This window comes from Hyperolius riggenbachi, chromosome 6 (genome assembly GCF_040937935.1).
Source record: "Hyperolius riggenbachi isolate aHypRig1 chromosome 6, aHypRig1.pri, whole genome shotgun sequence".
Taxonomy (NCBI): domain Eukaryota; kingdom Metazoa; phylum Chordata; class Amphibia; order Anura; family Hyperoliidae; genus Hyperolius; species Hyperolius riggenbachi.
In genome coordinates, this window is record NC_090651.1 from 12,041,758 (window position 1) to 12,066,958 (window position 25,201).

The 25,201-nt window shown below is 40.5% G+C and overlaps 31 non-coding genes across 31 annotated transcripts; all 31 read left to right on the top strand.

Annotated features, from left to right (window-relative positions):
• The first annotated feature begins 270 nt into the window (after nucleotides 1-270).
• Nucleotides 271-343, top strand: TRNAF-GAA (transfer RNA phenylalanine (anticodon GAA)). Its single transcript has one exon. It is a non-coding gene; the product is annotated as a tRNA-Phe (tRNA).
• Nucleotides 344-1,262: 919 nt separating this feature from the next.
• Nucleotides 1,263-1,335, top strand: TRNAF-GAA (transfer RNA phenylalanine (anticodon GAA)). Its single transcript has one exon. It is a non-coding gene; the product is annotated as a tRNA-Phe (tRNA).
• Nucleotides 1,336-1,934: 599 nt separating this feature from the next.
• Nucleotides 1,935-2,007, top strand: TRNAF-GAA (transfer RNA phenylalanine (anticodon GAA)). The gene has a single exon. It is a non-coding gene; the product is annotated as a tRNA-Phe (tRNA).
• A 599-nt stretch (nucleotides 2,008-2,606) lies between these two features.
• On the top strand, nucleotides 2,607-2,679 carry TRNAF-GAA (transfer RNA phenylalanine (anticodon GAA)). Its single transcript has one exon. It is a non-coding gene; the product is annotated as a tRNA-Phe (tRNA).
• Nucleotides 2,680-3,278: 599 nt separating this feature from the next.
• Nucleotides 3,279-3,351, top strand: TRNAF-GAA (transfer RNA phenylalanine (anticodon GAA)). Its single transcript has one exon. It is a non-coding gene; the product is annotated as a tRNA-Phe (tRNA).
• Nucleotides 3,352-4,270: 919 nt separating this feature from the next.
• TRNAF-GAA (transfer RNA phenylalanine (anticodon GAA)) lies at nucleotides 4,271-4,343 on the top strand. The gene has a single exon. It is a non-coding gene; the product is annotated as a tRNA-Phe (tRNA).
• A 599-nt stretch (nucleotides 4,344-4,942) lies between these two features.
• On the top strand, nucleotides 4,943-5,015 carry TRNAF-GAA (transfer RNA phenylalanine (anticodon GAA)). The gene has a single exon. It is a non-coding gene; the product is annotated as a tRNA-Phe (tRNA).
• A 599-nt stretch (nucleotides 5,016-5,614) lies between these two features.
• On the top strand, nucleotides 5,615-5,687 carry TRNAF-GAA (transfer RNA phenylalanine (anticodon GAA)). Its single transcript has one exon. It is a non-coding gene; the product is annotated as a tRNA-Phe (tRNA).
• A 600-nt stretch (nucleotides 5,688-6,287) lies between these two features.
• Nucleotides 6,288-6,360, top strand: TRNAF-GAA (transfer RNA phenylalanine (anticodon GAA)). Its single transcript has one exon. It is a non-coding gene; the product is annotated as a tRNA-Phe (tRNA).
• A 599-nt stretch (nucleotides 6,361-6,959) lies between these two features.
• TRNAF-GAA (transfer RNA phenylalanine (anticodon GAA)) lies at nucleotides 6,960-7,032 on the top strand. The gene has a single exon. It is a non-coding gene; the product is annotated as a tRNA-Phe (tRNA).
• Nucleotides 7,033-8,117: 1,085 nt separating this feature from the next.
• TRNAF-AAA (transfer RNA phenylalanine (anticodon AAA)) lies at nucleotides 8,118-8,191 on the top strand. Its single transcript has one exon. It is a non-coding gene; the product is annotated as a tRNA-Phe (tRNA).
• Nucleotides 8,192-8,790: 599 nt separating this feature from the next.
• TRNAF-GAA (transfer RNA phenylalanine (anticodon GAA)) lies at nucleotides 8,791-8,863 on the top strand. The gene has a single exon. It is a non-coding gene; the product is annotated as a tRNA-Phe (tRNA).
• Nucleotides 8,864-9,462: 599 nt separating this feature from the next.
• TRNAF-GAA (transfer RNA phenylalanine (anticodon GAA)) lies at nucleotides 9,463-9,535 on the top strand. Its single transcript has one exon. It is a non-coding gene; the product is annotated as a tRNA-Phe (tRNA).
• Nucleotides 9,536-10,134: 599 nt separating this feature from the next.
• Nucleotides 10,135-10,207, top strand: TRNAF-GAA (transfer RNA phenylalanine (anticodon GAA)). Its single transcript has one exon. It is a non-coding gene; the product is annotated as a tRNA-Phe (tRNA).
• Nucleotides 10,208-11,394: 1,187 nt separating this feature from the next.
• TRNAF-GAA (transfer RNA phenylalanine (anticodon GAA)) lies at nucleotides 11,395-11,467 on the top strand. The gene has a single exon. It is a non-coding gene; the product is annotated as a tRNA-Phe (tRNA).
• A 1,849-nt stretch (nucleotides 11,468-13,316) lies between these two features.
• On the top strand, nucleotides 13,317-13,389 carry TRNAF-GAA (transfer RNA phenylalanine (anticodon GAA)). The gene has a single exon. It is a non-coding gene; the product is annotated as a tRNA-Phe (tRNA).
• Nucleotides 13,390-13,988: 599 nt separating this feature from the next.
• TRNAF-GAA (transfer RNA phenylalanine (anticodon GAA)) lies at nucleotides 13,989-14,061 on the top strand. Its single transcript has one exon. It is a non-coding gene; the product is annotated as a tRNA-Phe (tRNA).
• A 599-nt stretch (nucleotides 14,062-14,660) lies between these two features.
• Nucleotides 14,661-14,733, top strand: TRNAF-GAA (transfer RNA phenylalanine (anticodon GAA)). Its single transcript has one exon. It is a non-coding gene; the product is annotated as a tRNA-Phe (tRNA).
• Nucleotides 14,734-15,333: 600 nt separating this feature from the next.
• Nucleotides 15,334-15,406, top strand: TRNAF-GAA (transfer RNA phenylalanine (anticodon GAA)). Its single transcript has one exon. It is a non-coding gene; the product is annotated as a tRNA-Phe (tRNA).
• Nucleotides 15,407-16,005: 599 nt separating this feature from the next.
• On the top strand, nucleotides 16,006-16,078 carry TRNAF-GAA (transfer RNA phenylalanine (anticodon GAA)). The gene has a single exon. It is a non-coding gene; the product is annotated as a tRNA-Phe (tRNA).
• Nucleotides 16,079-16,676: 598 nt separating this feature from the next.
• Nucleotides 16,677-16,749, top strand: TRNAF-GAA (transfer RNA phenylalanine (anticodon GAA)). The gene has a single exon. It is a non-coding gene; the product is annotated as a tRNA-Phe (tRNA).
• Nucleotides 16,750-17,835: 1,086 nt separating this feature from the next.
• On the top strand, nucleotides 17,836-17,908 carry TRNAF-AAA (transfer RNA phenylalanine (anticodon AAA)). Its single transcript has one exon. It is a non-coding gene; the product is annotated as a tRNA-Phe (tRNA).
• Nucleotides 17,909-18,508: 600 nt separating this feature from the next.
• On the top strand, nucleotides 18,509-18,581 carry TRNAF-GAA (transfer RNA phenylalanine (anticodon GAA)). The gene has a single exon. It is a non-coding gene; the product is annotated as a tRNA-Phe (tRNA).
• Nucleotides 18,582-19,180: 599 nt separating this feature from the next.
• Nucleotides 19,181-19,253, top strand: TRNAF-GAA (transfer RNA phenylalanine (anticodon GAA)). The gene has a single exon. It is a non-coding gene; the product is annotated as a tRNA-Phe (tRNA).
• A 599-nt stretch (nucleotides 19,254-19,852) lies between these two features.
• TRNAF-GAA (transfer RNA phenylalanine (anticodon GAA)) lies at nucleotides 19,853-19,925 on the top strand. Its single transcript has one exon. It is a non-coding gene; the product is annotated as a tRNA-Phe (tRNA).
• Nucleotides 19,926-20,525: 600 nt separating this feature from the next.
• Nucleotides 20,526-20,598, top strand: TRNAF-GAA (transfer RNA phenylalanine (anticodon GAA)). Its single transcript has one exon. It is a non-coding gene; the product is annotated as a tRNA-Phe (tRNA).
• Nucleotides 20,599-21,197: 599 nt separating this feature from the next.
• On the top strand, nucleotides 21,198-21,270 carry TRNAF-GAA (transfer RNA phenylalanine (anticodon GAA)). Its single transcript has one exon. It is a non-coding gene; the product is annotated as a tRNA-Phe (tRNA).
• A 598-nt stretch (nucleotides 21,271-21,868) lies between these two features.
• On the top strand, nucleotides 21,869-21,941 carry TRNAF-GAA (transfer RNA phenylalanine (anticodon GAA)). Its single transcript has one exon. It is a non-coding gene; the product is annotated as a tRNA-Phe (tRNA).
• Nucleotides 21,942-23,029: 1,088 nt separating this feature from the next.
• TRNAF-GAA (transfer RNA phenylalanine (anticodon GAA)) lies at nucleotides 23,030-23,102 on the top strand. The gene has a single exon. It is a non-coding gene; the product is annotated as a tRNA-Phe (tRNA).
• Nucleotides 23,103-23,702: 600 nt separating this feature from the next.
• On the top strand, nucleotides 23,703-23,775 carry TRNAF-GAA (transfer RNA phenylalanine (anticodon GAA)). Its single transcript has one exon. It is a non-coding gene; the product is annotated as a tRNA-Phe (tRNA).
• Nucleotides 23,776-24,374: 599 nt separating this feature from the next.
• Nucleotides 24,375-24,447, top strand: TRNAF-GAA (transfer RNA phenylalanine (anticodon GAA)). The gene has a single exon. It is a non-coding gene; the product is annotated as a tRNA-Phe (tRNA).
• Nucleotides 24,448-25,201: the final 754 nt, after the last annotated feature.

Below are 25,201 nucleotides of genomic sequence, written 5' to 3' on the forward strand. Positions count from 1 at the left end.
TTTACCTGAATAAAAGGTACTAGATTGGAGGTTTGTCTTATGGGAACTCATAAATACAGCTGCAGGAGGGCAAAAAATTCAAAAATGATTGTCAGGAAAGGTATTTGAACCCAAGTCTACAGGACACATGCAACCTGTATGGAGCGCCTTAGACCCTCTAACCACACCGACAACACACCACTGCTACTACGACTCAGAAAATATCATGAGTCTTTGCCTGCACAGGACACTTGTGCTGAAAAAAAATCACACAAACTGTGATGCAATGTAGCCGAAATAGCTCAGTTGGGAGAGCGTTAGACTGAAGATCTAAAGGTCCCTGGTTCGATCCCGGGTTTCGGCATGATATCTTATTGTTAGAAAAAACTTAGTAAAATAAAGCCAAATTCAGACTACACCCGGAACTCGGCAAGATGAACTGATTCTCAATACAGAAACGTCCTGATTGAACCAGACAAAATAGAGACATGGATTTAACACAATACCTCTGGTCACATCAAATATTTCAAGACTGCAAGAAAAGAGGACATACAGTCAACTTAAAGGGGAACTGAAGAGAGAGGTATATGGAGGCTGTCATGTTTATTTCCTTTTAATCAATACCAGTTACCTGGCGGCCCTGCTGGTCTATTTCTCTGCAGTAGTATCTGAATAAAACCAGAAACAAGCATGCAGCTAGTCTTGTCAGATCAGACTTATAAGTCTGAACCACTGAAACACCTGATCTGCTGCATGCTTGTTCAGGGGCTATGGCTAATAGTATTAGAGACAGAGGATCAGCAGGGCTGCCAGGCAACTGGTATTGTCTAAAAGGAAATAAACATGACAGCCTCCATATACCTCTCTCTTCAGTTCCCCTTTAAAAGAGACAAACATTTCTTAATGAATATATATCAAAGAAAATATAGGACACATATAGAGTAGATAATTTACCTGAATAAAAGGTACTAGATTGGAGATTTATCTCATGGGAAGTCATAAATACAGCTGCATTTACCTGAATAAAAGGTACTAGATTGGAGGTTTGTCTTATGGGAACTCATAAATACAGCTGCAGGAGGGCAAAAAATTCAAAAATGGTTGTCAGGAAAGGTATTTGAACCCAAGTCTACAGGACACATGCAACCTGCATGGAGCGCCTTAGACCCTCTAACCACACCGACAACACACCACTGCTACTACGACTCCGAAAATATCATGAGTCTTGGCCTGCACGGGACACTTCTGCTGAAAAAAAATCACACAAACTGTGATGCAATTTAGCTGAAATAGCTCAGTTGGGAGAGCGTTAGACTGAATATCTAAAGGTCCCTGGTTCGATCCCGGGTTTCGGCATGATATCTTATTGTTAGAAAAAACTTAGTAAAATAAAGCCAAATTCAGACTACACCCGGAACTTGGCAAGATAAACTGATTCTCAATACAGAAACGTCCTGATTGAACCAGACAAAATAGAGACATGGATTTTACACAATACCTCTGGTCACATCAAATATTTCAAGACTGCAAGAAAAGAGGACATACAGTCAACTTAAAAGAGACAAACATTTCTTAATGAATATATATCAAAGAAAATATAGGACACATATAGAGTAGATAATTTACCTGAATAAAAGGTACTAGATTGGAGATTTATCTCATGGGAAGTCATAAATACAGCTGCATTTACCTGAATAAAAGGTACTAGATTGGAGGTTTGTCTTATGGGAACTCATAAATACAGCTGCAGGAGGGCAAAAAATTCAAAAATGGTTGTCAGGAAAGGTATTTGAATCCAAGTCTACAGGACACATGCAACCTGCATGGAGCGCCTTAGACCCTCTAACCACACCGACAACACACCACTGCTACTACGACTCCGAAAATATCATGAGTCTTTGCCTGCACGGGACACTTCTGCTGAAAAAAAATCACACAAACTGTGATGCAATTTAGCTGAAATAGCTCAGTTGGGAGAGCGTTAGACTGAATATCTAAAGGTCCCTGGTTCGATCCCGGGTTTCGGCATGATATCTTATTGTTAGAAAAAACTTAGTAAAATAAAGCCAAATTCAGACTACACCCGGAACTCGGCAAGATAAACTGATTCTCAATACAGAAACGTCCTGATTGAACCAGACAAAATAGAGACATGGATTTAACACAATACCTCTGGTCACATCAAATATTTCAAGACTGCAAGAAAAGAGGACATACAGTCAACTTAAAAGAGACAAACATTTCTTAATGAATATATATCAAAGAAAATATAGGACACATATAGAGTAGATAATTTACCTGAATAAAAGGTACTAGATTGGAGATTTATCTCATGGGAAGTCATAAATACAGCTGCATTTACCTGAATAAAAGGTACTAGATTGGAGGTTTGTCTTATGGGAACTCATAAATACAGCTGCAGGAGGGCAAAAAATTCAAAAATGGTTGTCAGGAAAGGTATTTGAATCCAAGTCTACAGGACACATGCAACCTGCATGGAGCGCCTTAGACCCTCTAACCACACCGACAACACACCACCGCTACTACGACTCCGAAAATATCATGAGTCTTTGCCTGCACGGGACACTTCTGCTGAAAAAAAATCACACAAACTGTGATGCAATTTAGCTGAAATAGCTCAGTTGGGAGAGCGTTAGACTGAATATCTAAAGGTCCCTGGTTCGATCCCGGGTTTCGGCATGATATCTTATTGTTAGAAAAAACTTAGTAAAATAAAGCCAAATTCAGACTACACCCGGAACTTGGCAAGATAAACCTATTCTCAATACAGAAACGTCCTGATTGAACCAGACAAAATAGAGACATGGATTTAACACAATACCTCTGGTCACATCAAATATTTCAAGACTGCAAGAGAAGAGGACATACAGTCAACTTAAAAGAGACAAACATTTCTTAATGAATATATATCAAAGAAAATATAGGACACATATAGAGTAGATAATTTACCTGAATAAAAGGTACTAGATTGGAGATTTATCTCATGGGAAGTCATAAATACAGCTGCATTTACCTGAATAAAAGGTACTAGATTGGAGGTTTGTCTTATGGGAACTCATAAATACAGCTGCAGGAGGGCAAAAAATTCAAAAATGATTGTCAGGAAAGGTATTTGAACCCAAGTCTACAGGACACATGCAACCTGTATGGAGCGCCTTAGACCCTCTAACCACACCGACAACACACCACTGCTACTACGACTCAGAAAATATCATGAGTCTTTGCCTGCACAGGACACTTGTGCTGAAAAAAAATCACACAAACTGTGATGCAATGTAGCCGAAATAGCTCAGTTGGGAGAGCGTTAGACTGAAGATCTAAAGGTCCCTGGTTCGATCCCGGGTTTCGGCATGATATCTTATTGTTAGAAAAAACTTAGTAAAATAAAGCCAAATTCAGACTACACCCGGAACTCGGCAAGATGAACTGATTCTCAATACAGAAACGTCCTGATTGAACCAGACAAAATAGAGACATGGATTTAACACAATACCTCTGGTCACATCAAATATTTCAAGACTGCAAGAAAAGAGGACATACAGTCAACTTAAAGGGGAACTGAAGAGAGAGGTATATGGAGGCTGTCATGTTTATTTCCTTTTAATCAATACCAGTTACCTGGCGGCCCTGCTGGTCTATTTCTCTGCAGTAGTATCTGAATAAAACCAGAAACAAGCATGCAGCTAGTCTTGTCAGATCAGACTTATAAGTCTGAACCACTGAAACACCTGATCTGCTGCATGCTTGTTCAGGGGCTATGGCTAATAGTATTAGAGACAGAGGATCAGCAGGGCTGCCAGGCAACTGGTATTGTCTAAAAGGAAATAAACATGACAGCCTCCATATACCTCTCTCTTCAGTTCCCCTTTAAAAGAGACAAACATTTCTTAATGAATATATATCAAAGAAAATATAGGACACATATAGAGTAGATAATTTACCTGAATAAAAGGTACTAGATTGGAGATTTATCTCATGGGAAGTCATAAATACAGCTGCATTTACCTGAATAAAAGGTACTAGATTGGAGGTTTGTCTTATGGGAACTCATAAATACAGCTGCAGGAGGGCAAAAAATTCAAAAATGGTTGTCAGGAAAGGTATTTGAACCCAAGTCTACAGGACACATGCAACCTGCATGGAGCGCCTTAGACCCTCTAACCACACCGACAACACACCACTGCTACTACGACTCCGAAAATATCATGAGTCTTGGCCTGCACGGGACACTTCTGCTGAAAAAAAATCACACAAACTGTGATGCAATTTAGCTGAAATAGCTCAGTTGGGAGAGCGTTAGACTGAATATCTAAAGGTCCCTGGTTCGATCCCGGGTTTCGGCATGATATCTTATTGTTAGAAAAAACTTAGTAAAATAAAGCCAAATTCAGACTACACCCGGAACTTGGCAAGATAAACTGATTCTCAATACAGAAACGTCCTGATTGAACCAGACAAAATAGAGACATGGATTTTACACAATACCTCTGGTCACATCAAATATTTCAAGACTGCAAGAAAAGAGGACATACAGTCAACTTAAAAGAGACAAACATTTCTTAATGAATATATATCAAAGAAAATATAGGACACATATAGAGTAGATAATTTACCTGAATAAAAGGTACTAGATTGGAGATTTATCTCATGGGAAGTCATAAATACAGCTGCATTTACCTGAATAAAAGGTACTAGATTGGAGGTTTGTCTTATAGGAACTCATAAATACAGCTGCAGGAGGGCAAAAAATTCAAAAATGATTGTCAGGAAAGGTATTTGAACCCAAGTCTACAGAACACATGCAACCTGTATGGAGCGCCTTAGACCCTCTAACCACACCGACAACACACCACTGCTACTACGACTCAGAAAATATCATGAGTCTTTGCCTGCACAGGACACTTGTGCTGAAAAAAAATCACACAAACTGTGATGCAATGTAGCCGAAATAGCTCAGTTGGGAGAGCGTTAGACTGAAGATCTAAAGGTCCCTGGTTCGATCCCGGGTTTCGGCATGATATCTTATTGTTAGAAAAAACTTAGTAAAATAAAGCCAAATTCAGACTACACCCGGAACTCGGCAAGATAAACTGATTCTCAATACAGAAACGTCCTGATTGAACCAGACAAAATAGAGACATGGATTTAACACAATACCTCTGGTCACATCAAATATTTCAAGACTGCAAGAAAAGAGTACATACTGTCAACTTAAAAGAGACAAACATTTCTTAATGAATATATATCAAAGAAAATATAGGACACATATAGAGTAGATAATTTACCTGAATAAAAGGTACTAGATTGGAGATTTATCTCATGGGAAGTCATAAATACAGCTGCATTTACCTGAATAAAAGGTACTAGATTGGAGGTTTGTCTTATGGGAACTCATAAATACAGCTGCAGGAGGGCAAAAAATTCAAAAATGATTGTCAGGAAAGGTATTTGAACCCAAGTCTACAGGACACATGCAACCTGCGTGGAGCGCCTTAGACCCTCTAACCACACCGACAACACATCACTGCTACTACGACTCAGAAAATATCATGAGTCTTTTCCTGCACAGGACACTTGTGCTGAAAAAAAATCACACAAACTGTAATGCAATTTAGCCAAAATAGCTCAGTTGGGAGAGCGTTAGACTGAAGATCTAAAGGTCCCTGGTTCGATCCTGGGTTTTGGCATGATATCTTATTGTTAGAAAAAACTTAGTAAAATAAAGCCAAATTCAGACTACACCCGGAACTCGGCAAGATAAACTGATTCTCAATACAGAAACGTCCTGATTGAACCAGACAAAATAGAGACATGGATTTAACACAATACCTCTGGTCACATCAAATATTTCAAGACTGCAAGAAAAGAGGACATACAGTCAACTTAAAAGAGACAAACATTTCTTAATGAATATATATCAAAGAAAATATAGGACACATATAGAGTAGATAATTTACCTGAATAAAAGGTACTAGATTGGAGATTTATCTCATGGGAAGTCATAAATACAGCTGCATTTACCTGAATAAAAGGTACTAGATTGGAGGTTTGTCTTATGGGAACTCATAAATACAGCTGCAGGAGGGCAAAAAATTCAAAAATGGTTGTCAGGAAAGGTATTTGAACCCAAGTCTACAGGACACATGCAACCTGCATGGAGCGCCTTAGACCCTCTAACCACACCGACAACACACCACTGCTACTACGACTCAGAAAAGATCATGAGTCTTTGCCTGCACAGGACACTTCTGCTGAAAAAAAAATCACACAAACTGTGATGCAACGGAGCCGAAATAGCTCAGTTGGGAGAGCGTTAGACTGAAGATCTAAAGGTCCCTGGTTCGATCCCGGGTTTCGGCATGATATCTTATTGTTAGAAAAAACTTAGTAAAATAAAGCCAAATTCAGACTACACCTGGAACTCGGCAAGATAAACTGATTCTCAATGCAGAAACGTCCTGATTGAACCAGACAAAATAGAGACATGGATTTAACACAATACCTCTGGTCACATCAAATATTTCAAGACTGCAAGAAAAGAGGACATACAGTCAACTTAAAAGAGACAAACATTTCTTAATGAATATATATCAAAGAAAATATAGGACACATATAGAGTAGATAATTTACCTGAATAAAAGGTACTAGATTGGAGATTTATCTCATGGGAAGTCATAAATACAGCTGCATTTACCTGAATAAAAGGTACTAGATTGGAGGTTTGTCTTATGGGAACTCATAAATACAGCTGCAGGAGGGCAAAAAATTCAAAAATGATTGTCAGGAAAGGTATTTGAACCCAAGTCTACAGGACACATGCAACCTGTATGGAGCGCCTTAGACCCTCTAACCACACCGACAACACACCACTGCTACTACGACTCAGAACATATCATGAGTCTTTGCCTGCACAGGACACTTGTGCTGAAAAAAAATCACACAAACGGTGATGCAATGTAGCCGAAATAGCTCAGTTGGGAGAGCGTTAGACTGAAGATCTAAAGGTCCCTGGTTCGATCCCGGGTTTTGGCATGATATCTTATTGTTAGAAAAAACTTAGTAAAATAAAGCCAAATTCAGACTACACCCGGAACTCGGCAAGATAAACTGATTCTCAATACAGAAACGTCCTGATTGAACCAGACAAAATAGAGACATGGATTTAACACAATACCTCTGGTCACATCAAATATTTCAAGACTGCAAGAAAAGAGGACATACAGTCAACTTAAAGAGAACCCGAGGTGGGAATTACTTTTACTATTGGGGCACAGAGGCTGGTTGTGCGCACTAAGACCAGCCTCTGTTGCCCCATCGTGTGTCTCCATGTCCCCCCTGCTCGCCGCTATACCCCCCGCATTGCTGGCGACACGCAGCGTGTCGCCAGCTCAATGTTTACCTTGCGCTGTCAGTCAGCGCTGCTCCCCTGCCTCCTCCGCATCGGCGCACCCGCCCGTGTCCCTTCCCTCCCGCTGATAGGAGGGAAGTGACGCGGCGGGTGGCGCCGATGCGGAGGAGGCGGGGGAGCGGCGCTGACTGACAGCGCAAGGTAAACATTGAGCTGGCGACACGCTGCGTGTCGCCAGCAATGCGGGGGGTATAGCGGCGAGCAGGGGTGACATGGAGACACACGATGGGGCAACAGAGGCTGGTCTTAGTGCGCACAACCAGCCTCTGTGCCCCAATAGTAAAAGTAATTCCCACCTCGGGTTCTCTTTAAAAGAGACAAACATTTCTTAATGAATATATATCAAAGAAAATATAGGACACATATAGAGTAGATAATTTACCTGAATAAAAGGTACTAGATTGGAGATTTATCTCATGGGAAGTCATAAATACAGCTGCATTTACCTGAATAAAAGGTACTAGATTGGAGGTTTGTCTTATGGGAACTCATAAATACAGCTGCAGGAGGGCAAAAATTCAAAAATGGTTGTCAGGAAAGGTATTTGAACCCAAGTCTACAGGACACATGCAACCTGCATCGAGCGCCTTAGACCCTCTAACCACACCGACAACACACCACTGCTACTACGACTCCGAAAATATCATGAGTCTTTGCCTGCACGGGACACTTCTGCTGAAAAAAAATCACACAAACTGTGATGCAATGTAGCAGAAATAGCTCAGTTGGGAGAGCGTTAGACTAAAGATCTAAAGGTCCCTGGTTCGATCCCGGGTTTCGCCATGATATCTTATTGTTAGAAAAAACTTAGCAAAATAAAGCCAAATTCAGACTACACCCGGAACTCGGCAAGATAAACTGATTCTCAATACAGAAACGTCCTGATTGAACCAGACAAAATAGAGACATGGATTTAACACAATACCTCTGGTCACATCAAATATTTCAAGACTGCAAGAAACGAGGACATACAGTCAACTTAAAAGAGACAAACATTTCTTAATGAATATATATCAAAGAAAATATAGGACACATATAGAGTAGATAATTTACCTGAATAAAAGGTACTAGATTGGAGATTTATCTCATGGGAAGTCATAAATACAGCTGCATTTACCTGAATAAAAGGTACTAGATTGGAGGTTTGTCTTATAGGAACTCATAAATACAGCTGCAGGAGGGCAAAAAATTCAAAAATGATTGTCAGGAAAGGTATTTGAACCCAAGTCTACAGGACACATGCAACCTGTATGGAGCGCCTTAGACCCTCTAACCACACCGACAACACACCACTGCTACTACGACTCAGAAAATATCATGAGTCTTTGCCTGCACAGGACACTTGTGCTGAAAAAAAATCACACAAACTGTGATGCAATGTAGCCGAAATAGCTCAGTTGGGAGAGCGTTAGACTGAATATCTGAAGGTCCCTGGTTCGATCCCGGGTTTCGGCATGATATCTTATTGTTAGAAAAAACTTAGTAAAATAAAGCCAAATTCAGACTACACCCGGAACTTGGCAAGATAAACTGATTCTCAATACAGAAACGTCCTGATTGAACCAGACAAAATAGAGACATGGATTTTACACAATACCTCTGGTCACATCAAATATTTCAAGACTGCAAGAAAAGAGGACATACAGTCAACTTAAAAGAGACAAACATTTCTTAATGATTATATATCAAAGAAAATATAGGACACATATAGAGTAGATAATTTACCTGAATAAAAGGTACTAGATTGGAGATTTATCTCATGGGAAGTCATAAATACAGCTGCATTTACCTGAATAAAAGGTACTAGATTGGAGGTTTGTCTTATAGGAACTCATAAATAAAGCTGCAGGAGGGCAAAAAATTCAAAAATGATTGTCAGGAAAGGTATTTGAACCCAAGTCTACAGGACACATGCAACCTGCATGGAGCGCCTTAGACCCTCTAACCACACCGACAACACACCACTGCTACTACGACTCAGAAAATATCATGAGTCTTTGCCTGCACAGGACACTTGTGCTGAAAAAAAATCACACAAACTGTGATGCAATGTAGCCGAAATAGCTCAGTTGGGAGAGCGTTAGACTGAAGATCTAAAGGTCCCTGGTTCGATCCCGGGTTTTGGCATGATATCTTATTGTTAGAAAAAACTTAGTAAAATAAAGCCAAATTCAGACTACACCCGGAACTTGGCAAGATAAACTGATTCTCAATACAGAAACATCCTGATTGAACCAGACAAAATAGAGACATGGATTTTACACAATACCTCTGGTCACATCAAATATTTCAAGACTGCAAGAAAAGAGGACATACAGTCAACTTAAAAGAGACAAACATTTCTTAATGAATATATATCAAAGAAAATATAGGACACATATAGAGTAGATAATTTACCTGAATAAAAGGTACTAGATTGGAGATTTATCTCATGGGAAGTCATAAATACAGCTGCATTTACCTGAATAAAAGGTACTAGATTGGAGGTTTGTCTTATGGGAACTCATAAATACAGCTGCAGGAGGGCAAAAAATTCAAAAATGATTGTCAGGAAAGGTATTTGAAACCAAGTCTACAGGACACATGCAACCTGCATGGAGCGCCTTAGACCCTCTAACCACACCGACAACACATCACTGCTACTACGACTCAGAAAATATCATGAGTCATTTCCTGCACAGGACACTTGTGCTGAAAAAAAATCACACAAACTGTAATGCAATGTAGCCGAAATAGCTCAGTTGGGAGAGCGTTAGACTGAAGATCTAAAGGTCCCTGGTTCGATCCTGGGTTTTGGCATGATATCTTATTGTTAGAAAAAACTTAGTAAAATAAAGCCAAATTCAGACTACACCCGGAACTCGGCAAGATAAACTGATTCTCAATACAGAAACGTCCTGATTGAACCAGACAAAATAGAGACATGCATTTAACACAATACCTCTGGTAACATCAAATATTTCAAGACTGCAAGAAAAGAGGACATACAGTCAACTTAAAGAGGAGCTGTTAGGTATAAGGTCTCAGAGAAAATAAACACATATATCAGTAGCTAAAGATTGGCTGTACTTACATTACATATGCATTTCACTGTCCACGTTTGGATTTCACAGAATTTTTATATAGTATATGCAGAGAATGATGCTCCTGACAGCCCATGGCAGGTTCCATGTTTGTGAAGCCAAAATGTGTCGTCATGTCCTGCCTGCTTCTGATCACAGAGGAGCTAGTACAGAATAACACAGTGTGCAGTGAATATTAATGAGCCATGTGGCTAGGAACAATAGCGGACTCCTGCAGTGTACGCTGCCCCGGAGATTTATCTGTGCTGTGGCTGGACTGCGTTAGAAGCTGCTGAAACTTGATCCCGTCTTCTCCTTAGCAGCCGAGGGGAGGGCCCCAGAATGCTTTGCAGTATGGAATGCGGCTTGCGTCCTCCTTAGGAGCTTAGCTGTGCTGATAAGCACACATTAAATGTAAGAGAGATCTTTATCTTTAGTAATGTCTTTTTGGCTTCTGTCTAAACTGTTTAACACAGGAGAATAGAGGTTTAAATTAGCTTCTGCAGCCTGACAGTTACTCTTTAAAAGAGACAAACATTTCTTAATGAATATATATCAAAGAAAATATAGGACACATATAGAGTAGATAATTTACCTGAATAAAAGGTACTAGATTGGAGATTTATCTCATGGGAAGTCATAAATACAGCTGCATTTACCTGAATAAAAGGTACTAGATTGGAGGTTTGTCTTATAGGAACTCATAAATACAGCTGCAGGAGGGCAAAAAATTCAAAAATGATTGTCAGGAAAGGTATTTGAACCCAAGTCTACAGGACACATGCAACCTGCATGGAGCGCCTTAGACCCTCTAACCACACCGACAACACACCACTGCTACTACGACTCAGAAAATATCATGAGTCTTTGCCTGCACAGGACACTTGTGCTGAAAAAAAATCACACAAACTGTGATGCAATGTAGCCGAAATAGCTCAGTTGGGAGAGCGTTAGACTGAAGATCTAAAGGTCCCTGGTTCGATCCTGGGTTTTGGCATGATATCTTATTGTTAGAAAAAACTTAGTAAAATAAAGCCAAATTCAGACTACACCCGGAACTCGGCAAGATAAACTGATTCTCAATACAGAAACGTCCTGATTGAACCAGACAAAATAGAGACATGCATTTAACACAATACCTCTGGTCACATCAAATATTTCAAGACTGCAAGAAAAGAGGACATACAGTCAACTTAAAGAGGAGCTGTTAGGTATAAGGTCTCAGAGAAAATAAACACATATATCAGTAGCTAAAGATTGGCTGTACTTACATTACATATGCATTTCACTGTCCACGTTTGGATTTCACAGAATTTTTATATAGTATATGCAGAGAATGATGCTCCTGACAGCCCATGGCAGGTTCCATGTTTGTGAAGCCAAATGTGTCGTCATGTCCTGCCTGCTTCTGATCACAGAGGAGCTAGTACAGAATAACACAGTGTGCAGTGAATATTAATGAGCCATGTGGCTAGGAACAATAGCGGACTCCTGCAGTGTACGCTGCCCTGGAGATTTATCTGTGCTGTGGCTGGACTGCGTTAGAAGCTGCTGAAACTTGATCCCGTCTTCTCCTTAGCAGCCGAGGGGAGGGCCCCAGAATGCTTTGCAGTATGGAATGCGGCTTGCGTCCTCCTTAGGAGCTTAGCTGTGCTGATAAGCACACATTAAATGTAAGAGAGATCTTTATCTTTAGTAATGTCTTTTTGGCTTCTGTCTAAACTGTTTAACACAGGAGAATAGAGGTTTAAATTAGCTTCTGCAGCCTGACAGTTACTCTTTAAAAGAGACAAACATTTCTTAATGAATATATATCAAAGAAAATATAGGACACATATAGAGTAGATAATTTACCTGAATAAAAGGTACTAGATTGGAGATTTATCTCATGGGAAGTCATAAATACAGCTGCATTTACCTGAATAAAAGGTACTAGATTGGAGGTTTGTCTTATGGGAACTCATAAATACAGCTGCAGGAGGGCAAAAAATTCAAAAATGGTTGTCAGGAAAGGTATTTGAACCCAAGTCTACAGGACACATGCAACCTGCATGGAGCACCTTAGACCCTCTAACCACACCGACAACACACCACTGCTACTACGACTCAGAAAATATCATGAGTCTTTGCCTGCACAGGACACTTGTGCTGAAAAAAAAAATCACACAAACTATAAAGCAATGTAGCCGAAATAGCTCAGTTGGGAGAGCGTTAGACTGAAGATCTAAAGGTCCCTGGTTTCGGCATGATATCTTATTGTTAGAAAAAACTTAGTAAAATAAAGCCAAATTCAGACTACACCTGGAACTCGGCAAGATAAACTGATTCTCAATACAGAAACGTCCTGATTGAACCAGACAAAATAGAGACATGGATTTAACACAATACCTCTGGTCACATCAAATATTTCAAGACTGCAAGAAAAGAGGACATACAGTCAACTTAAAAGAGACAAACATTTCTTAATGAATATATATCAAAGAAAATATAGGACACATATAGAGTAGATAATTTACCTGAATAAAAGGTACTAGATTGGAGATTTATCTCATGGGAAGTGATAAATACAGCTGCAATTACCTGAATAAAAGGTACTAGATTGGAGGTTTGTCTTATGGCAACTCATAAATACAGCTGCAGGAGGGCAAAAAATTCAAAAATGATTGTCAGGAAAGGTATTTGAACGCAAGTCTACAGGACCCATGCAACCTGCATGGAGCGCCTTAGACCCTCTAACCACACCGACAACACACCACTGCTACTACGACTCAGAAAAGATCATGAGTCTTTGCCTGCACAGGACACTTCTGCTGAAAAAAAAATCACACAAACTGTGATGCAACGGAGCCGAAATAGCTCAGTTGGGAGAGCGTTAGACTGAAGATCTAAAGGTCCCTGGTTCGATCCCGGGTTTCGGCATGATATCTTATTGTTAGAAAAAACTTAGTAAAATAAAGCCAAATTCAGACTACACCTGGAACTCGGCAAGATAAACTGATTCTCAATACAGAAACGTCCTGATTGAACCAGACAAAATAGAGACATGGATTTAACACAATACTTCTGGTCACATCAAATATTTCAAGACTGCAAGAAAAGAGGACATACAGTCAACTTAAAAGAGACAAACATTTCTTAATGAATATATATCAAAGAAAATATAGGACACATATAGAGTAGATAATTTACCTGAATAAAAGGTACTAGATTGGAGATTTATCTCATGGGAAGTCATAAATACAGCTGCATTTACCTGAATAAAAGGTACTAGATTGGAGGTTTGTCTTATGGGAACTCATAAATACAGCTGCAGGAGGGCAAAAAATTCAAAAATGATTGTCAGGAAAGGTATTTGAACCCAAGTCTACAGGACACATGCAACCTGCATGGAGCGCCTTAGACCCTCCAACCACACCGACAACACACCACTGTTACTACGACTCAGAAAATATCATGAGTCTTTGCCTGCACAGGACACTTGTGCTGAAAAAAAATCACACAAACTGTGATGCAATGTAGCCGAAATAGCTCAGTTGGGAGAGCGTTAGACTGAAGATCTAAAGGTCCCTGGTTCGATCCCGGGTTTCGGCATGATATCTTATTGTTAGAAAAAACTTAGTAAAATAAAGCCAAATTCAGACTACACCCGGAACTCGGCAAGATAAACTGATTCTCAATACAGAAACGTCCTGATTGAACCAGACAAAATAGAGACATGGATTTTACACAATACCTCTGGTCACATCAAATATTTCAAGACTGCAAGAAAAGAGGACATACAGTCAACTTAAAGAGACAAACATTTCTTAATGAATATATATCAAAGAAAATATAAGACACATGTAGAGTAGATAATTTACCTGAATAAAAGGTACTAGATTGGAGATTTATCTCATGGGAAGTGATAAATACAGCTGCATTTACCTGAATAAAAGGTACTAGATTGGAGGTTTGTCTTATGGCAACTCATAAATACAGCTGCAGGAGGACAAAAAATTCAAAAATGATTGTCAGGAAAGGTATTTGAACCCAAGTCTACAGGACCTATGCAACCTGCATGGAGCGCCTTAGACCCTCTAACCACACCGACCACACACCACCGCTACTACGACTCAGAAAAGATCATGAGTCTTTGCCTGCACAGGACACTTCTGCTGAAAAAAAAATCACACAAACTGTGATGCAATGTAGCTGAAATAGCTCAGTTGGGAGAGTGTTAGACTGAAGATCTAAAGGTCCCTGGTTCGATCCCGGGTTTCGGCATGATATCTTATTGTTAGAAAAAACTTAGTAAAATAAAGCCAAATTCAGAATACACCCGGAACTCGGCAAGGTAAACTGATTCTCAATACAGAAACGTCCTGATTGAACCAGACAAAATAGAGACATGGATTTAACACAATACCTCTGGTCACATCAAATATTTCAAGACTGCAAGAAAAGAGGACATACAGTCAACTTAAAAGAGACAAACATTTCTTAATGAATATATATCAAAGAAAATATAGGACACATATAGAGTAGATAATTTACCTGAATAAAAGGTACTAGATTGGAGATTTATCTCATGGGAAGTCATAAATACAGCTGCATTTACCTGAATAAAAGGTACTAGATTGGAGGTTTGTCTTATGGCAACTCATAAATACAGCTGCAGGAGGACAAAAAATTCAAAAATGATTGTCAGGAAAGGTATTTGAACCCAAGTCTACAGGACCCATGCAACCTGCATGGAGCGCCTTAGACCCTCTAACCACACCGACAACACACCACTGCTACTACGACTCAGAAAAGATCATGAGTCTTTGCCTGCACAGGACACTTCTGCTGAAAAAAAAATCACACAAACTGTGATGCAACGGAGCCGAAATAGCTCAGTTGGGAGAGCGTTAGACTGAAGATCTAAAGGTCCCTGGTTCGATCCCGGGTTTCGGCATGATATCTTATTGTTAGAAAAAACTTAGTAAAATAAAGCCAAATTCAGACTACACCTGGAACTCGGCAAGATAAACTGATTCTCAATACAGAAACGTCCTGATTGAACCAGACAAAATAGAGACATGGATTTAACACAATACTTCTGGTCACATCAAATATTTCAAGACTGCAAGAAAAGAGGACATACAGTCAACTTAAAAGAGACAAACATTTCTTAATGAATATATATCAAAGAAAATATAGGACACATATAGAGTAGATAATTTACCTGAATAAAAGGTACTAGATTGGAGATTTATCTCATGGGAAGTCATAAATACAGCTGCATTTACCTGAATAAAAGGTACTAGATTGGAGGTTTGTCTTATGGGAACTCATAAATACAGCTGCAGGAGGGCAAAAAATTCAAAAATGATTGTCAGGAAAGGTATTTGAACCCAAGTCTACAGGACACATGCAACCTGCATGGAGCGCCTTAGACCCTCCAACCACACCGACAACACACCACTGTTACTACGACTCAGAAAATATCATGAGTCTTTGCCTGCACAGGACACTTGTGCTGAAAAAAAATCACACAAACTGTGATGCAATGTAGCCGAAATAGCTCAGTTGGGATAGCGTTAGACTGAAGATCTAAAGGTCCCTGGTTCGATCCCGGGTTTCGGCATGATATCTTATTGTTAGAAAAAACTTAGTAAAATAAAGCCAAATTCAGACTACACCCGGAACTCGGCAAGATAAACTGATTCTCAATACAGAAACGTCCTGATTGAACCAGACAAAATAGAGACATGGATTTTACACATTACCTCTGGTCACATCAAATATTTCAAGACTGCAAGAAAAGAGGACATACAGTCAACTTAAAGAGACAAACATTTCTTAATGAATATATATCAAAGAAAATATAAGACACATGTAGAGTAGATAATTTACCTGAATAAAAGGTACTAGATTGGAGATTTATCTCATGGGAAGTGATAAATACAGCTGCAATTACCTGAATAAAAGGTACTAGATTGGAGGTTTGTCTTATGGCAACTCATAAATACAGCTGCAGGAGGACAAAAAATTCAAAAATGATTGTCAGGAAAGGTATTTGAACCCAAGTCTACAGGACCCATGCAACCTGCATGGAGCGCCTTAGACCCTCTAACCACACCGACAACACACCACTGCTACTACGACTCAGAAAAGATCATGAGTCTTTGCCTGCACAGGACACTTGTGCTGAAAAAAAATCACACAAACGGTGATGCAATGTAGCCGAAATAGCTCAGTTGGGAGAGCGTTAGACTGAAGATCTAAAGGTCCCTGGTTCGATCCCGGGTTTTGGCATGATATCTTATTGTTAGAAAAAACTTAGTAAAATAAAGCCAAATTCAGACTACACCCGGAACTCGGCAAGATAAACTGATTCTCAATACAGAAACGTCCTGATTGAACCAGACAAAATAGAGACATGGATTTAACACAATACCTCTGGTCACATCAAATATTTCAAGACTGCAAGAAAAGAGGACATACAGTCAACTTAAAGAGAACCCGAGGTGGGAATTACTTTTACTATTGGGGCACAGAGGCTGGTTGTGCGTACTAAGACCAGCCTCTGTTGCCCCATCGTGTGTCTCCATGTCCCCCCTGCTCGCCGCTATACCCCCCGCATTACTGGCGACACGCAGCGTGTCGCCAGCTCAATGTTTACCTTGCGCTGTCAGTCAGCGCTGCTCCCCTGCCTCCTCCGCATCGGCGCACCCGCCCGTGTCCCTTCCCTCCCGCTGATAGGAGGGAAGTGACGCGGCGGGTGGCGCCGATGCGGAGGAGGCGGGGGAGCGGCGCTGACTGACAGCGCAAGGTAAACATTGAGCTGGCGACACGCTGCGTGTCGCCAGCAATGCGGGGGGTATAGCGGCGAGCAGGGGTGACATGGAGACACACGATGGGGCAACAGAGGCTGGTCTTAGTGCGCACAACCAGCCTCTGTGCCCCAATAGTAAAAGTAATTCCCACCTCGGGTTCTCTTTAAAAGAGACAAACATTTCTTAATGAATATATATCAAAGAAAATATAGGACACATATAGAGTAGATAATTTACCTGAATAAAAGGTACTAGATTGGAGATTTATCTCATGGGAAGTCATAAATACAGCTGCATTTACCTGAATAAAAGGTACTAGATTGGAGGTTTGTCTTATGGGAACTCATAAATACAGCTGCAGGAGGGCAAAAATTCAAAAATGGTTGTCAGGAAAGGTATTTGAACCCAAGTCTACAGGACACATGCAACCTGCATCGAGCGCCTTAGACCCTCTAACCACACCGACAACACACCACTGCTACTACGACTCCGAAAATATCATGAGTCTTTGCCTGCACGGGACACTTCTGCTGAAAAAAAATCACACAAACTGTGATGCAATGTAGCAGAAATAGCTCAGTTGGGAGAGCGTTAGACTAAAGATCTAAAGGTCCCTGGTTCGATCCCGGGTTTCGGCATGATATCTTATTGTTAGAAAAAACTTAGTAAAATAAAGCCAAATTCAGACTACACCCGGAACTCGGCAAGATAAACTGATTCTCAATACAGAAACGTCCTGATTGAACCAGACAAAATAGAGACATGGATTTTACACAATACCTCTGGTCACATCAAATATTTCAAGACTGCAAGAAAAGAGGACATACAGTCAACTTAAAAGAGACAAACATTTCTTAATGAATATATATCAAAGAAAATATAGGACACATATAGAGTAGATAATTTACCTGAATAAAAGGTACTAGATTGGAGATTTATCTCATGGGAAGTCATAAATACAGCTGCATTTACCTGAATAAAAGGTACTAGATTGGAGGTTTGTCTTATGGGAACTCATAAATACAGCTGCAGGAGGGCAAAAAATTCAAACATGATTGTCAGGAAAGGTATATGAACCCAAGTCTACAGGACACATGCAACCTGCATGGAGCGCCTTAGACCCTCTAACCACACCGACAACACACCACTGCTACTACAACTCAGAAAATATCATGAGTCTTTGCCTGCACGGGACACTTGTGCTGAAAAAAAAATCACACAAACTGTGATGCAATGTAGCTGAAATAGCTCAGTTGGGAGAGTGTTAGACTGAAGATCTAAAGGTCCCTGGTTCGATCCCGGGTTTCGGCATGATATCTTATTGTTAGAAAAAACTTAGTAAAATAAAGCCAAATTCAGACTACACCTGGAACTCGGCAAGATAAACTGATTCTCAATACAGAAACGTCCTGATTGAACCAGACAAAATAGAGACATGGATTTAACACAATACTTCTGGTCACATCAAATATTTCAAGACTGCAAGAAAAGAGGACATACAGTCAACTTAAAAGAGACAAACATTTCTTAATGAATATATATCAAAGAAAATATAGGACACATATAGAGTAGATAATTTACCTGAATAAAAGGTACTAGATTGGAGATTTATCTCATGGGAAGTCATAAATACAGCTGCATTTACCTGAATAAAAGGTACTAGATTGGAGGTTTGTCTTATGGGAACTCATAAATACAGCTGCAGGAGGGCAAAAAATTCAAAAATGATTGTCAGGAAAGGTATTTGAACCCAAGTCTACAGGACACATGCAACCTGCATGGAGCGCCTTAGACCCTCCAACCACACCGACAACACACCACTGTTACTACGACTCAGAAAATATCATGAGTCTTTGCCTGCACAGGACACTTGTGCTGAAAAAAAATCACACAAACTGTGATGCAATGTAGCCGAAATAGCTCAGTTGGGAGAGCGTTAGACTGAAGATCTAAAGGTCCCTGGTTCGATCCCGGGTTTCGGCATGATGTCTTATTGTTAGAAAAAACTTAGTAAAATAAAGCCAAATTCAGACTACACCCGGAACTCGGCAAGATAAACTGATTCTCAATACAGAAACGTCCTGATTGAACCAGACAAAATAGAGACATGGATTTTACACAATACCTCTGGTCACATCAAATATTTCAAGACTGCAAGAAAAGAGGACATACAGTCAACTTAAAGAGACAAACATTTCTTAATGAATATATATCAAAGAAAATATAAGACACATGTAGAGTAGATAATTTACCTGAATAAAAGGTACTAGATTGGAGATTTATCTCATGGGAAGTGATAAATACAGCTGCATTTACCTGAATAAAAGGTACTAGATTGGAGGTTTGTCTTATGGCAACTCATAAATACAGCTGCAGGAGGACAAAAAATTCAAAAATGATTGTCAGGAAAGGTATTTGAACCCAAGTCTACAGGACCTATGCAACCTGCATGGAGCGCCTTAGACCCTCTAACCACACCGACCACACACCACCGCTACTACGACTCAGAAAAGATCATGAGTCTTTGCCTGCACAGGACACTTCTGCTGAAAAAAAAATCACACAAACTGTGATGCAATGTAGCTGAAATAGCTCAGTTGGGAGAGTGTTAGACTGAAGATCTAAAGGTCCCTGGTTCGATCCCGGGTTTCGGCATGATATCTTATTGTTAGAAAAAACTTAGTAAAATAAAGCCAAATTCAGAATACACCCGGAACTCGGCAAGGTAAACTGATTCTCAATACAGAAACGTCCTGATTGAACCAGACAAAATAGAGACATGGATTTAACACAATACCTCTGGTCACATCAAATATTTCAAGACTGCAAGAAAAGAGGACATACAGTCAACTTAAAAGAGACAAACATTTCTTAATGAATATATATCAAAGAAAATATAGGACACATATAGAGTAGATAATTTACCTGAATAAAAGGTACTAGATTGGAGATTTATCTCATGGGAAGTCATAAATACAGCTGCATTTACCTGAATAAAAGGTACTAGATTGGAGGTTTGTCTTATGGCAACTCATAAATACAGCTGCAGGAGGACAAAAAATTCAAAAATGATTGTCAGGAAAGGTATTTGAACCCAAGTCTACAGGACCCATGCAACCTGCATGGAGCGCCTTAGACCCTCTAACCACACCGACAACACACCACTGCTACTACGACTCAGAAAAGATCATGAGTCTTTGCCTGCACAGGACACTTCTGCTGAAAAAAAAATCACACAAACTGTGATGCAACGGAGCCGAAATAGCTCAGTTGGGAGAGCGTTAGACTGAAGATCTAAAGGTCCCTGGTTCGATCCCGGGTTTCGGCATGATATCTTATTGTTAGAAAAAACTTAGTAAAATAAAGCCAAATTCAGACTACACCTGGAACTCGGCAAGATAAACTGATTCTCAATACAGAAACGTCCTGATTGAACCAGACAAAATAGAGACATGGATTTAACACAATACTTCTGGTCACATCAAATATTTCAAGACTGCAAGAAAAGAGGACATACAGTCAACTTAAAAGAGACAAACATTTCTTAATGAATATATATCAAAGAAAATATAGGACACATATAGAGTAGATAATTTACCTGAATAAAAGGTACTAGATTGGAGATTTATCTCATGGGAAGTCATAAATACAGCTGCATTTACCTGAATAAAAGGTACTAGATTGGAGGTTTGTCTTATGGGAACTCATAAATACAGCTGCAGGAGGGCAAAAAATTCAAAAATGATTGTCAGGAAAGGTATTTGAACCCAAGTCTACAGGACACATGCAACCTGCATGGAGCGCCTTAGACCCTCCAACCACACCGACAACACACCACTGTTACTACGACTCAGAAAATATCATGAGTCTTTGCCTGCACAGGACACTTGTGCTGAAAAAAAATCACACAAACTGTGATGCAATGTAGCCGAAATAGCTCAGTTGGGATAGCGTTAGACTGAAGATCTAAAGGTCCCTGGTTCGATCCCGGGTTTCGGCATGATATCTTATTGTTAGAAAAAACTTAGTAAAATAAAGCCAAATTCAGACTACACCCGGAACTCGGCAAGATAAACTGATTCTCAATACAGAAACGTCCTGATTGAACCAGACAAAATAGAGACATGGATTTTACACATTACCTCTGGTCACATCAAATATTTCAAGACTGCAAGAAAAGAGGACATACAGTCAACTTAAAGAGACAAACATTTCTTAATGAATATATATCAAAGAAAATATAAGACACATGTAGAGTAGATAATTTACCTGAATAAAAGGTACTAGATTGGAGATTTATCTCATGGGAAGTGATAAATACAGCTGCAATTACCTGAATAAAAGGTACTAGATTGGAGGTTTGTCTTATGGCAACTCATAAATACAGCTGCAGGAGGACAAAAAATTCAAAAATGATTGTCAGGAAAGGTATTTGAACCCAAGTCTACAGGACCCATGCAACCTGCATGGAGCGCCTTAGACCCTCTAACCACACCGACAACACACCACTGCTACTACGACTCAGAAAAGATCATGAGTCTTTGCCTGCACAGGACACTTGTGCTGAAAAAAAATCACACAAACGGTGATGCAATGTAGCCGAAATAGCTCAGTTGGGAGAGCGTTAGACTGAAGATCTAAAGGTCCCTGGTTCGATCCCGGGTTTTGGCATGATATCTTATTGTTAGAAAAAACTTAGTAAAATAAAGCCAAATTCAGACTACACCCGGAACTCGGCAAGATAAACTGATTCTCAATACAGAAACGTCCTGATTGAACCAGACAAAATAGAGACATGGATTTAACACAATACCTCTGGTCACATCAAATATTTCAAGACTGCAAGAAAAGAGGACATACAGTCAACTTAAAGAGAACCCGAGGTGGGAATTACTTTTACTATTGGGGCACAGAGGCTGGTTGTGCGTACTAAGACCAGCCTCTGTTGCCCCATCGTGTGTCTCCATGTCCCCCCTGCTCGCCGCTATACCCCCCGCATTACTGGCGACACGCAGCGTGTCGCCAGCTCAATGTTTACCTTGCGCTGTCAGTCAGCGCTGCTCCCCTGCCTCCTCCGCATCGGCGCACCCGCCCGTGTCCCTTCCCTCCCGCTGATAGGAGGGAAGTGACGCGGCGGGTGGCGCCGATGCGGAGGAGGCGGGGGAGCGGCGCTGACTGACAGCGCAAGGTAAACATTGAGCTGGCGACACGCTGCGTGTCGCCAGCAATGCGGGGGGTATAGCGGCGAGCAGGGGTGACATGGAGACACACGATGGGGCAACAGAGGCTGGTCTTAGTGCGCACAACCAGCCTCTGTGCCCCAATAGTAAAAGTAATTCCCACCTCGGGTTCTCTTTAAAAGAGACAAACATTTCTTAATGAATATATATCAAAGAAAATATAGGACACATATAGAGTAGATAATTTACCTGAATAAAAGGTACTAGATTGGAGATTTATCTCATGGGAAGTCATAAATACAGCTGCATTTACCTGAATAAAAGGTACTAGATTGGAGGTTTGTCTTATGGGAACTCATAAATACAGCTGCAGGAGGGCAAAAAATTCAAACATGATTGTCAGGAAAGGTATATGAACCCAAGTCTACAGGACACATGCAACCTGCATGGAGCGCCTTAGACCCTCTAACCACACCGACAACACACCACTGCTACTACAACTCAGAAAATATCATGAGTCTTTGCCTGCACGGGACACTTGTGCTGAAAAAAAAATCACACAAACTGTGATGCAATGTAGCTGAAATAGCTCAGTTGGGAGAGTGTTAGACTGAAGATCTAAAGGTCCCTGGTTCGATCCCGGGTTTCGGCATGATATCTTATTGTTAGAAAAAACTTAGTAAAATAAAGCCAAATTCAGAATACACCCGGAACTCGGCAAGGTAAACTGATTCTCAATACAGAAACGTCCTGATTGAACCAGACAAAATAGAGACATGGATTTAACACAATACCTCTGGTCACATCAAATATTTCAAGACTGCAAGAAAAGAGGACATACAGTCAACTTAAAAGAGACAAACATTTCTTAATGAATATATATCAAAGAAAATATAGGACACATATAGAGTAGATAATTTACCTGAATAAAAGGTACTAGATTGGAGATTTATCTCATGGGAAGTCATAAATACAGCTGCATTTACCTGAATAAAAGGTACTAGATTGGAGGTTTGTCTTATGGCAACTCATAAATACAGCTGCAGGAGGACAAAAAATTCAAAAATGATTGTCAGGAAAGGTATTTGAACCCAAGTCTACAGGACCCATGCAACCTGCATGGAGCGCCTTAGACCCTCTAACCACACCGACAACACACCACTGCTACTACGACTCAGAAAAGATCATGAGTCTTTGCCTGCACAGGACACTTCTGCTGAAAAAAAAATCACACAAACTGTGATGCAACGGAGCCGAAATAGCTCAGTTGGGAGAGCGTTAGACTGAAGATCTAAAGGTCCCTGGTTCGATCCCGGGTTTCGGCATGATATCTTATTGTTAGAAAAAACTTAGTAAAATAAAGCCAAATTCAGACTACACCTGGAACTCGGCAAGATAAACTGATTCTCAATGCAGAAACGTCCTGATTGAACCAGACAAAATAGAGACATGGATTTAACACAATACCTCTGGTCACATCAAATATTTCAAGACTGCAAGAAAAGAGGACATACAGTCAACTTAAAAGAGACAAACATTTCTTAATGAATATATATCAAAGAAAATATAGGACACATATAGAGTAGATAATTTACCTGAATAAAAGGTACTAGATTGGAGATTTATCTCATGGGAAGTCATAAATACAGCTGCATTTACCTGAATAAAAGGTACTAGATTGGAGGTTTGTCTTATGGGAACTCATAAATACAGCTGCAGGAGGGCAAAAAATTCAAAAATGATTGTCAGGAAAGGTATTTGAACCCAAGTCTACAGGACACATGCAACCTGTAAGGAGCGCCTTAGACCCTCTAACCACACCGACAACACACCACTGCTACTACGACTCAGAACATATCATGAGTCTTTGCCTGCACAGGACACTTGTGCTGAAAAAAAATCACACAAACGGTGATGCAATGTAGCCGAAATAGCTCAGTTGGGAGAGCGTTAGACTGAAGATCTAAAGGTCCCTGGTTCGATCCCGGGTTTTGGCATGATATCTTATTGTTAGAAAAAACTTAGTAAAATAAAGCCAAATTCAGACTACACCCGGAACTCGGCAAGATAAACTGATTCTCAATACAGAAACGTCCTGATTGAACCAGACAAAATAGAGACATGGATTTAACACAATACCTCTGGTCACATCAAATATTTCAAGACTGCAAGAAAAGAGGACATACAGTCAACTTAAAGAGAACCCGAGGTGGGAATTACTTTTACTATTGGGGCACAGAGGCTGGTTGTGCGCACTAAGACCAGCCTCTGTTGCCCCATCGTGTGTCTCCATGTCCCCCCTGCTCGCCGCTATACCCCCCGCATTGCTGGCGACACGCAGCGTGTCGCCAGCTCAATGTTTACCTTGCGCTGTCAGTCAGCGCTGCTCCCCTGCCTCCTCCGCATCGGCGCACCCGCCCGTGTCCCTTCCCTCCCGCTGATAGGAGGGAAGTGACGCGGCGGGTGGCGCCGATGCGGAGGAGGCGGGGGAGCGGCGCTGACTGACAGCGCAAGGTAAACATTGAGCTGGCGACACGCTGCGTGTTGCCAGCAATGCGGGGGGTATAGCGGCGAGCAGTGGTGACATGGAGACACACGATGGGGCAACAGAGGCTGGTCTTAGTGCGCACAACCAGCCTCTGTGCCCCAATAGTAAAAGTAATTCCCACCTCGGGTTCTCTTTAAAAGAGACAAACATTTCTTAATGAATATATATCAAAGAAAATATAGGACACATATAGAGTAGATAAT